At 45.0% G+C, this 11,411-nt stretch overlaps 1 pseudogene; it reads right to left on the bottom strand.

Moving 5' to 3' along the window:
- Positions 1-466: 466 nt before the first annotated feature.
- Positions 467-865, bottom strand: LOC145415417 (protein GVQW3 pseudogene; annotated as a pseudogene).
- Positions 866-11,411: the final 10,546 nt, after the last annotated feature.

The following is an 11,411-nucleotide window of genomic DNA, read 5'->3' as shown; positions in this document are numbered from 1 at the left end:
GGAAAAAATCACACGGAGCCAGGTCGGGTGAGTAGGGAGGTTGCTCCAAAACGGCGATGTTCCTCTCGGCCAGGAACTGTCTGATGCTCAGGGCACTGTGAGCAGGTGCGTTGTCATGGTGAAGCAACCACGAGTTGTCCTGCCACAACTCTCGCCTCTTCTTGCACACTGAACGAAGCAAACACCGCAGGATCTCTTTGTAGGCATTCTGGTTATTCGTCTGGCCCTGTGGCAAGAACTTGGTGTGGACGATGCCCCTCACATTGAAGAATGCGATCAACATGACTTTGACTTTGGACTTCAACTGTCTTGCTTTCTTCGGCCTTGGCGACATCGGACTCTTCCACTGAAGGCTCTGGCGTTTGGTCTCTGGGTCATACTCGAAGATCCATGACTCATCACTGGTGATGACTCTCCCTAGCAAGTCTGGTTTGGTTTCAAGATGCTCGAGGATGTCCTGACACACCTACATGCGCCGATCCTTCTGGTCATCATTCAGCAGCTTTGGCAACATCTTTGTGCAGACTTTCCGCATACCCAAATCTTCAGTGATAATCTTCCAGACGCTGTCCCGGTTCATGCCCAGCTCATTTGCGATCAGTCGAACAGTCAACCGACGATCGCCACACATAATCTGCCTGACACGCTCAACGTTGGCCTCAGTCCTGCTCGTTGAAGGCGTTCCACTCCTGGGGTCGTCTTCCACATTCTCGCGTCTCTCTATGAACCCCTTGAACCACTCAAAAACAAGTGAGCGTGACATCGTCTCATCTCCATACACTTGCTGCAGCATTCCCAGTGCTTCAGACGGAGTTTTCACCAAACGGACCAGAAACTTCAGGTTGGTTCGTTGCTCTGTGCTCATCGCTTGACGACCTGAAACAGAGGACATGTATACAAAAGGATGTGAAAAAAAGATCAATGGCTGCAGAGAGCTGAGATCACAGTCATATACGCCCTGGATATTACGTCATATGGTGAAACAAACCGCTAATCCCTCTACCAATCATAGCTCACACAGCACACTCAGTCCTGGAACTTTTCTGATACACCTCATGTGTATATATATATATATATATATATATATATATATATATATATATATATATACTAGGGTGCATCATATTACCATGCAAATTTTTGAAGAGGTAATATCAACTGTCCTAGGGTCAGATTATGTTCCAGTACCCATAAATACACTTTATGTCAAATTTTATCATAATCTATCGACGGCTGGAGGTGTAACAAGATGAGTGATGTAATCGCAATGTGTCAATTTTCTTGTAAATTCTATGATAATATTTGTGGCAATCATGCAATGTGCAAAACATTTATTGGACGAAAACATATCAAACTATATCTAAAAACGCGGTATTCGATCATCGAAAACAACTGCTGCATGAGTTTTAGGCAGAGGCAATGTCAGAGTCGTGCGTTACCATCGGACACTTATGCACGTGAGGTGGCGTAGGTCTGTCTGCACATGGCGGCTATGCCCTACTGCTTGAAGCACGTTCTGTAGGTGCGCCTCACTCCTGACTGTTGAAACATAGTCAGATGTGAGGTTAATGCCTCTCTCTGTGCAGTCGTTGACTATGTTGATGGCACACACTTTTACTGCTCCCACCTGGAATGCACTGTTGGAAACCCAGTCTTCAACCTTCAGTACCAGAAATCCCTGGTCGATTTTAAGCTGCTGCATCCTGAACCAGCAAAATGCGTTTGCCACTTCAGACAAGCTGGCGGTCAGTGACAGAACTGGAAATTTTGGCTTACCAAAGCCAGTGCCATATTGCTGGCTTGAGCAGCAGTAGGCAATCTGCCAGTGCACATCGTTTGGCAGCAGGGACTTTTTCACTGAAGAGTGCCAGTGGTAGCATTTCAGCTGTCAGATACCACAAGTGCTGGTGCAGGGCCCAGATGGCAGATACTGTGATAGTAGAATCAACTGATTTGTACTGTTCCAGTTGATGGCAGAGTACACGATCATTCTATGTGGCATCCACAGCGTTATCACAGGTCAATCACCACCTAGCATAGATGTGGGCGATGAAACTGGCAAATGTGCGAATCTTTGGCACCTGTTGGCTCTTGGTGATGGAGCCCTGTGCAAGAAGCACGCTGTGCTGCTCCATCAGAGCTAGCTTTAGCATATAAAGCAGCTTGGCTATCCATTGAGCATTGTGAAGGGATCCTGGTCGCTGAAGTATCACTGGAGTTTCCTTGGCGACTGACTTGGCGACCAGCTCGGCAGTTAGCTCGGTGACCATCTTGGCAGCTAGCTCAATGGCTGGCTTGGCAGTTGGCTTGGCGGCTGGCTCGATGGCTGGAAGGGCCACTTGATCAGTGCTTGGTGCACTCAGGTAGATGAGACACAACTGAACGAATTCACAATAGTCACCTCTCTTGTAATCAGACACTTCTGCAACATATTCAATCAGGTTAGCAAGCAACTTTCCCAAGAAAGTGACTCAACATAGCCGGGACTGTAGCAAGTCAATGGTGTGCTGTCTTCTCTTGTCAGCAGGTGCCTGTTACTCCATAGATGCAAGCACAGACTTATCTCTGGTTAGTGCGATGTCTCCACATTGAGGGCATTGAAAACACTACTCAGCATCTCTTCGCCAATATGATGACGGCACCCAGACCAGAGCACTGGCCTCCTCAGTGATGCCTGGATGGCAACACAAGCTGCTGTCAGATGACCTGTGTTTGATGCTGTTGTATCAAAAGCCATACTTATGATCTGGTTGGTCCAGCATCATTCATGCAGCAGATTACATGTTAGTCTGGCAACAAGCACACCACATGCTTCGTCTGTACCTTTCTGGTATGCTGGCACACTTAGGAGTTTGAGTTGGGCGGAATCCCCAACCACCACTGTGAGACATTCTCCTACCTGTGATGCATTACCGACCATCTGACCATTGGTGTCAGCTTGCTATCCCAGTGTAGAGTACACATGGGAGGTGGTTTCCACTTCTCGCGTAGCTGGTCACCCAACAACTTCAGCACAAGACGGTGAGAGTTATCGGCCATCGCATAGGACAGAGATACTGCTGATGGATTGCCACCCAACTCTGTGATCAGTGCATATGTGAAGGCAGTCTGCTGCATCGGTGTCATCCTCAGTCGAGTAACAAGTGTCACTATGCTCGGTTGACTAAGAATGTCGTGTGGTATAAAAACTGTGGTTCTGCTTTTCTTGCATTGGCAGTTACATGGAACACTTTTGGTCATTCAAATGGCTTCTTTCTCCTCGTTGTTTGGACAGATGTCACTATCTGACACCTCTGTATCACGCCACAGTCGTTTTCTGTTGAGCCTGGTTGGAAAGTGCAAGATGGCTGGCTGCCCTTTTTTCACACTCCCGCCGGCGCTTCACCAGTGGCATCAGCTTGGTATCAAGCGCACTGAAAGAAGCCAGCCTGTTGCTTTCCATGCTGGCCAAGAAAGTGATATCCTCAGGATTCCGAAGCAACTCTTCGGCATTTAGAGTCCAAAGTGGAAATGTGGCATCTAGTTCTTTCATAAAGGTGTTCTTCACTTTGATGGAAACCTCAGTGGAACGCCTAGCCCATGGAATACCCCATAGTTTCTTGCTCTCCTCGACAAGTGTAATCATCTTGTCACACACTCGCTGGTCACTCACCATCGGTATGTTAGCCTTATCGTAGAACAGCCGCACCTGCTCCAACACGACCTGAGCTGCTTGAAACTGCGACAGAGTTCCAGTACTACCAGCAACAGTATGTCTGTTGCAGTTATAGATCATGCACTTCAGAATCTGTTGACCACTTGGTAGCTTAGCTCCAGTAATCATAGCATCATCAGTTTTACTGGTGCCCTAACCAAAAGTCTGGTACCGTGTTCTTATGCAAGAACCAGAAGCCATATTGGAACTGGAATTGGATGTGGTCATTTCTGTCAACTACTTCATAACTGTCAAAGCAAAATTCTGAATTACACGAACAAAGATTTGGTTAATGAAGGATGAACAATCTTGAAAGCAGCGTACCCGAACGACGCAAGCTACTAGGTAGTACATATTTTTTCCGGTATTAACCACATGAGTCAATTACTATCAGCAGCGTTAGAAAACACTACAACAGAATCCACTGCCTTAGGCAGTTCACAGAGCCTATAAATATCAAACAGCCAAATGGTTGTCCCTAGCAGTTCCAAGGCACCGGCACAGCACAACTCTGTGCATGTCTGGTTGGTGCATGGTGGAGACAAACACTGATGCAGTGAAGTAACCAAGGCAAGTGCAGTAAAGTTCTCTAAAGACTCTAAGTATAATAATTTATATTAGCCTCTACTATTTTTCTATTTTGCCAACATTTGTAGAGTGGCGTTCACATACACCAATGGCTACCTGACATGGATGAGTTCTACCTGGATGCACCTTTGATGTAAGCATGTAACGAAGTCTAATGAAAAATATTCTAAAATCGTAGTGCATAACAAGGCTAGTTGAATTTCCATAGGCGTTGTTGCCCCCCTACAGCACCAATGATTGGAAAAAAAAATTGACATATATTTAAACAGCATACAGTAGAATACTTTCATCACTCGCCAAACAGTCGTTCAGGAAATCTCTAGCTTACTTTGATGCACACATTCGCGGCCTTTCCTCTAACTTTCGCTCTGTTGAGCACCACCTCTCCTCCTCTAAACCTTACCTTCTTTTTCTAACTGAGACTCAGCTGTCTGAGGCAACTGACAGCAAACCCTTTTCTGTATCCTCCTACTTTCTCTATACTCATTTCAAAGCCAAAGGTGCTGTTGTGTATATATATATGCAACAACTTATCTTGCTCTCGTGTTCCTGAACTCGATTCTTCTGAATTCTCTACACTCTAGCTTCGGCTTTCCTGTCATTCTCTGACTAAATATATCTGTGCTGTTTACTTATCCCCTAATTCTACTGACTATCAAAAATTCTTCGACTATCGTACTTCTACGATGGAACACATTCTATCCATTTCTCCTTTCTCTGAAATCTCCATTCTAGGAGATTTCAATGTTCACCACCACCTTTGGCTCTCCTCTCCTTTCACTGATCCACCTGGTGAACAAGCCTACATCTATTCTATCCTTAATGACCTAGAGCAGCTTGTAAAGCACCCTACCCGTATCCCTGACCGCCTTGGAGAGAGCTCCAACATACTTGACCTCTTCCTCACAACTAATCCTTCTGCTTACTCTGTTAATCTTTTCTCTCCGTTGAGCTCCACTGATCACAACCTTGTCACCTTAACCTGTCCTATCACTCTGGTACGGCCTGTGGACCCTCTAGGGAAACGTCGTCTGTGGCATTTTGGAGCCGCGGACTGGGAGGCCCTCAAGCAGTACTTCTTTGATTTTCCCTGGAATGATTATTGCTTCCATGGCCATGAGCCACCTGAGTGTGCCTTGCGCATTACGGAGGTTATTCTCTCAGGCATGGAAGCATACATTCCTTTCTCATATCCTTTGACTAAAGCAAGAAAGCCTTGGTTTAATCACGCTTGTTCTAATGCTGTCCGCAACAAGGAGAGGGCCTACAAAAGGTACCGGAGCCAACCCATCCCTGAATCACATCATCTTTACATTTCTGCCCGGAATCGTGCTAAGTCTGTTCTTCGCTCTGCTAAAAATAATTTCATCCATACTAAATGCTCTCAACTCTCCAACTCGAATTCTTCCCACTCCTTCTGGCACCTTGCCAAAAACCTTTCTAACAGCTTTACCTCATCATCCTTCCCTCCTCTTTTCTACTCTGATGGTTCTGAAGCTATTTCTTCTACTGATATAGCAGATCTCTTCACTCAGACTTTCTCCTCCAATTCCACCTTAGACGATTCCGGTGCTGTTCCTCCATCAATTCCCCCCCTCTGACTTCCTCATGGCTGACATTAAAGTTTCTTCAGCTGATGTATTTTCTGCCATCACTGGCCTCAGTACTAACAAGGCATATGGACCTGAAGGGGTCTCTCCTGTTGATCTCAAGAACTGTGCCTCTGTGCTTGCACCCTGCCTAGGCAAACTCTTTCGCCTTTGTCTGTCAACTTGTACCTTTCCTTCTTGCTGGAAGTTTGCTCTCATTGAGCCAGTCCCAAAGAAGGGTGACCACTCCAAACCCTCCAACTGTCATCCAATTGCTTTAACGTCCTGTATTTCACAAGTTTTCTAGTCAATTCTCAATATAAAAATTTTAAGGCATCTTTCCTATCACAACCTCCTTTCTGATCGTCAGTACGAGTTCCGTCAGGAACACTCCACTGGCGATCTTCTCACCTACCTTTCAGACTCCTGGTCATCCTCCTTTCGGGACTTTGGCGAAAGCTTTGCCATTGCACTTGACATCTCAAAGGCTTTCGATCGAGTCTGCCATAAATCTTTAATTTCCAAACTGCCCTCCTACGGTTTCTATCCTTCTATCTGTGCCTTCATTGCTAGCTTCCTTTCTGGTCGTTCTATAGCCGCTGTTGCAGACGGCCATCGTTCTTCTCCTAGATCTATCAACAGTGGTGTTCCTCAGGGCTCTGTCCTATCACCAACTCGCTTCCTTTTATTCTTCAATGATCTTCTAAGCTGTACATCTAACCCTATCCACTCATACGCTGATGACTCCACCCTTCACCTTTCCATTCGGTTCCCACAACGCCCATCACAACAGTTACTTCAACAAACAAGGGATGAGGCTATGGCACACCTAATGTCTGACTTGACTTGTATCTCTGACTGGGGTAAAAATAATATGGTTGTTTTTAATGCATCTAAGACTCAGTTCTTACACCTATCAACCCGACAGAATCTTCCACAGGAATACTCACTAATGTTTAATAATATTCAGCCTAGTCCTGCATCATCCTTGAACTTGCTTGGGGTTTCATTTACTCGGGACTTATCTTGGAAAGATCATATTACATCTCTTGTAAAATTTGCTTCCAAGAGATTGGGTGTGCTAAGCCGACTCCGTTCCTTCTTTACCCCTGCACAGTTGTTGACTCTACACAGGGGTTTTATCCGCCCCTGTGTGGAGTACAACTCTCATGTGTGGGGAGGCTCCCCACATACAGCGCTTCTCAATAGGGTGGAGTCAAAGGCTTTTCGTCTCATTAACTCTCCTGCCCATACTGACTCCCTTCAACCTCTGTCTCTTCGCCGCACTGTTGCATCTTTATCTCTTTTCTATCGCTACTTTAATGGTCACTGCTCCTCTGAACTGTGTGCTTGCATTCCTCCACCTCTTCGACGGGCACGTAGCACCCGTCTGGCTGCAAACTCTCATCCCTTTTCTGTCCAGCTCTCTAATGCAAGAGTTAACCGTTACTCCCAGTCTTTCATTTATGCAACAGGTCAACTCTGGAACTGTCTCCCTCTGTCTGTTTTTCATGCTGCCTATGATCTCTAGTCTTTCAAACGCAGTGTGTCCAGGCCTCTCAAAATGATCAGATCTTGAATTTGGCTCTCTATTGTATTTTGTTTTTCTCTTGGAGGGAACTGTTACTGCGGGCTCATGGCCTTTGGTTCCTTCTTCCTCACATAAAAAAAAACATATATTATATATATATATATATATATATATATATATATATATATATATATATATATATATATATATATATTTCCAGACGCCTTAATCCCGTTTGGGGTGGCCAGAAACAAATCGCCTCCAAGTCGCCCTGTCCCGCGCCATTTCACTGTCCTGCTCCCAACTCACACCCCCTCTCTCATATACTTCTCCACGCCATCCCTCCATCTCATCCTCGGCCTCCCCCTCCCTCTTGCCCCCTCCACCTCACTCACATACACTCTCTTCGTCAGTCTTTCACCCTCCATCCTCTCCACATGGCCAAACCACCTCAGTGTGTTCCTCATAACGCTTCCTATCACATCCACACCACAACGCTCCTTTAAATCCTCATTCCTCAGCCTGTCTCTCCATGTGACTCCACAGGCTCCTCTTAAATAACTCATTTCCACTGCTCTCACTCTTGACTTGTGTCCTTCCAACAAAGTCCAAGCTTCACTTCCATACGTTAGAGTTTGTATCAGGCCAAACCACCTCAGTGTGTTCCTCATAACGCTTCCTATCATATCCACACCACAACGCTCCTTTATATCCTCATTCGTCGCCTGTCTCTCCATGTGACTCCACAGGCTCCTCTTAAATAACTCATTTCCACTGCTCTCACTCTTGACTTGTGTCCTTCCAACAACGTCCAAGCTTCACTTCCATATGTTAGAGTTGGTATCACAATACTGTCATGTAGTAACTTTTTCACTTCCATGCTCACTTCCCTGTTTCTTATCACTGCTTTCAAAGAACCAGCAACCTTTCTTCCCTGCTGTACCCTTTCAAGCATTTCACCCTCCAACCCTCCATCCTTACTAATCACACTACCCAAGTACTTAAACGTACTCACATTTTCCAGTTCCTCACCATCCAACCTCGCTGTACATTCACTGACTTCACCTCTCTCAAAGACCATCACTTTACTCTTCCCTACATTCATCTTTAGATTCCGTTTCTTACACACTCTCCCAAACTCATCCACCAAGCCTTGCAGCTCCCCTTTGTCTTCACTCAACAACACAGTATTATCTGCAAACAACAGTACAGGGAGTTTCCAAACACTATCCTCTCTCACCAGGGCCACTCCAACATTCACTACTCTACCTTGTACCTCTTTTATTACCCCATCCATGTACAGATTGAACAAGCATGGAGACATGACACATCCCTGTTTCAACCCAACTTTCAAGGAGAAAAATTCACTTAGTTCACCATCCACACGCATTGCAGCCTTCGCACCATCGTATATACTCTTCACAGCATTCAACAACTTCCCATCTACTCCATATATTGTTAACACTTTCCACAATCCTTGTCTATCCACCCTGTCATATGCTTTCTCCAAATCCATGAAAGCCGCATACAACTTCTTTCCCTTCTCTAGAAACTTTTCCACTAAAGATCTAAGAATGAATATCTCATCTACACAACCTCTTCCCTTCCTAAAGCCTCCCTGTTCTTCTCCAACTAATTTCTCTGTTCTTTCTCTAACTCTGTCAATAAGTATCCTACCATACACTTTTCCTATTATACTAAGAAGACAAATGCCCCTATGATTACCACACACTTCATTTTCCCCTTTTCCTTTGTACAAGGGAATAATTATACCTGACTTCCAATCCTCCAGGACTCTACCTTCCTCCCAGGCCAATCTGCATATCTTCCACATCCATTCTATTAGTATCTCTCCCCCATGCTTCAGCATTTCACCACACACTCCATCAATTCCTGGGGCTTTCCCCGATTTAACTTTCTTCATTGCTTCCACAACTTCTATCCTACTGATTTCTTCCTGTCTTCTCACCTCCCTCCTTCTTCCAGCCATTCCCCAGCCACTTATACTCTCATTACTTCCATCCTTTATGTTCAACAATTCCTTAAAGTGTTCTCTCCATCTGCTCACTTTGTCTCCCTTCTCCACTAGTAATCTACCATTTTTATCTTTCACTCCCCTGCTAACTTCACTTCCACCCTGTCTTACTCTTTTCACCTCTTTTCAGAACATTTTTTTACAGTCCCTCCACTTTACACTCAAATTCCTTCCAAATTCCTCATCCACTCTCATCTTACTCTCTCTTACTAATCTTTTCACCTCTCTCTTTCTTTCTACATATAACTGTCTCTTCCGCCTCTCAACTTCTTCCACGCCCCTATTTCTCGTCCATTCATTGTATGCTTTCTTCTTTTTTGCCACAGCCTCTCTCACCTCTTCAGTGCACCACGCTGTTCCCTGCACCCCCCTCCATCTTCTCTTCCTTCCACACACCACATCACATGCTGCACGTATTTCTTCTGTAAATATCCTACACACACCTTCCACGTCTCCCATCTGCTCCAGTTCATATTTGCCCAATCGTTCCTCCACTTCTCTCTTATACTCTTCCTTTTTCTCATCTTTTTGTAACCTTTCCACTCTCCTTGCAACTACTCCTTCCTCTCGTCTTTCCCTTCTTCTATTCCTCCATCTTACTTGAATCCTAATTCTGGCCACCACCAAGTAGTGGTCAGAAAGTCCACTCCCCCAACCTCTATAAGCTCTTGCATCCATGACACATCTTCGCATCCTTTCATCCACACACACATAATCAATCATTGTCTTCCTTTCATTCAGTTCACCACCCACCCTTCTCATCACTCACCATGTATACCTGTGGATCATTTTATATCTGAAGAGGATATTGGCTATCACCAACCCCCTCCCAGCACAAATGTCCACTAACGCACTCCCATTCTCATCTATCTCAGCAGTCACATCCCACTCACCAACTATTCCATCCACCTTCACATTCCCAACTTTACCATTCATATCACCGATCAAAAACACTCTCTCATTCCTTCCAAACTTTTCCATGCACACTTCTACATTTGTCCAGAACTCTTCTCTCACTCTTCTAGCACGATTTTGCGTTGACGCATACACACACACAATCACCCACATTTGTATTCCAACTTTCAACTTTACCCACACAATCCTTGACCCAACTGATCCATACTGTCTTATGCTCTTCTTCCATCTCTTGCTCACAACTATACATACTCCTTCCTTTGCTCTCTCATTCTCACCTACTCCTGCACATATACCCCATTCATACTCTCATTCTCTCACACTTTCTCCTCTCCATTTTGTTTCAGTTATTCCACATACATCCACTTTCGCACTCTGAAGCACGTGGACAATCTCTCTTTCACCTCATCATTCGCTCCTCTTATATTCCATGTACCCAACACCAAGTCCTTTGTCCGGTCCTGGGTCGTCATCGTTTGGTCAGTCCTTGTCCGAGGCTTCTTGTTTGTTTTTTTAGATAGTTGTTTTCCGGGGAGGGGCACTAACCCTCCGCCAACCCTTTTAGTCGCCTTTTACGACAAGCAGGGATACTGGGGGAGTATTCTTGAAAAAAAAACCCTACCCCCAGGGGGGGTATATATATTTATATATACTTTGTCTGTCCAAACCCTCTGCATTTTACTTTCATTTAGTTAATTTCCTCTCTCCATTGTCTGGTTCCTGCGAGTCACTGGCATTGGCTCCAGGGTAAAATATTTTTCTGCCTAAGAAATCTTGATGAACTCTGGTGACGAAGCAATGGCCCTCAGTTCCGTGCAGCCCTTAAGTGGGCAGGGGGTGCTAAGAATCCCACGGTGTAAAAATAAGTTTATACATCCAAAAAGAACCTTAAGAATGGGAAACTGGAATGTTCGAACTCTCAATCAGGCTGGTAAAATGGAAGAACTTATTTCAGTGTTCAAGGAATACAAGAAGGATATTTGTGCTCTTACAGAAACGAGATTGCTTGGAGCTGATAAAATGAATTTGGAAGATGGTATTACTGTGTTGGTTTCTGGT

Source organism: Coenobita brevimanus, chromosome 102 (genome assembly GCF_032717465.1).
Source record: "Coenobita brevimanus isolate Jiangsu-jjx chromosome 102, ASM3271746v2, whole genome shotgun sequence".
Classification (NCBI taxonomy): Eukaryota; Metazoa; Arthropoda; class Malacostraca; order Decapoda; family Coenobitidae; genus Coenobita; species Coenobita brevimanus.
This window is presented reverse-complemented; position numbering and strand designations above follow the sequence as displayed.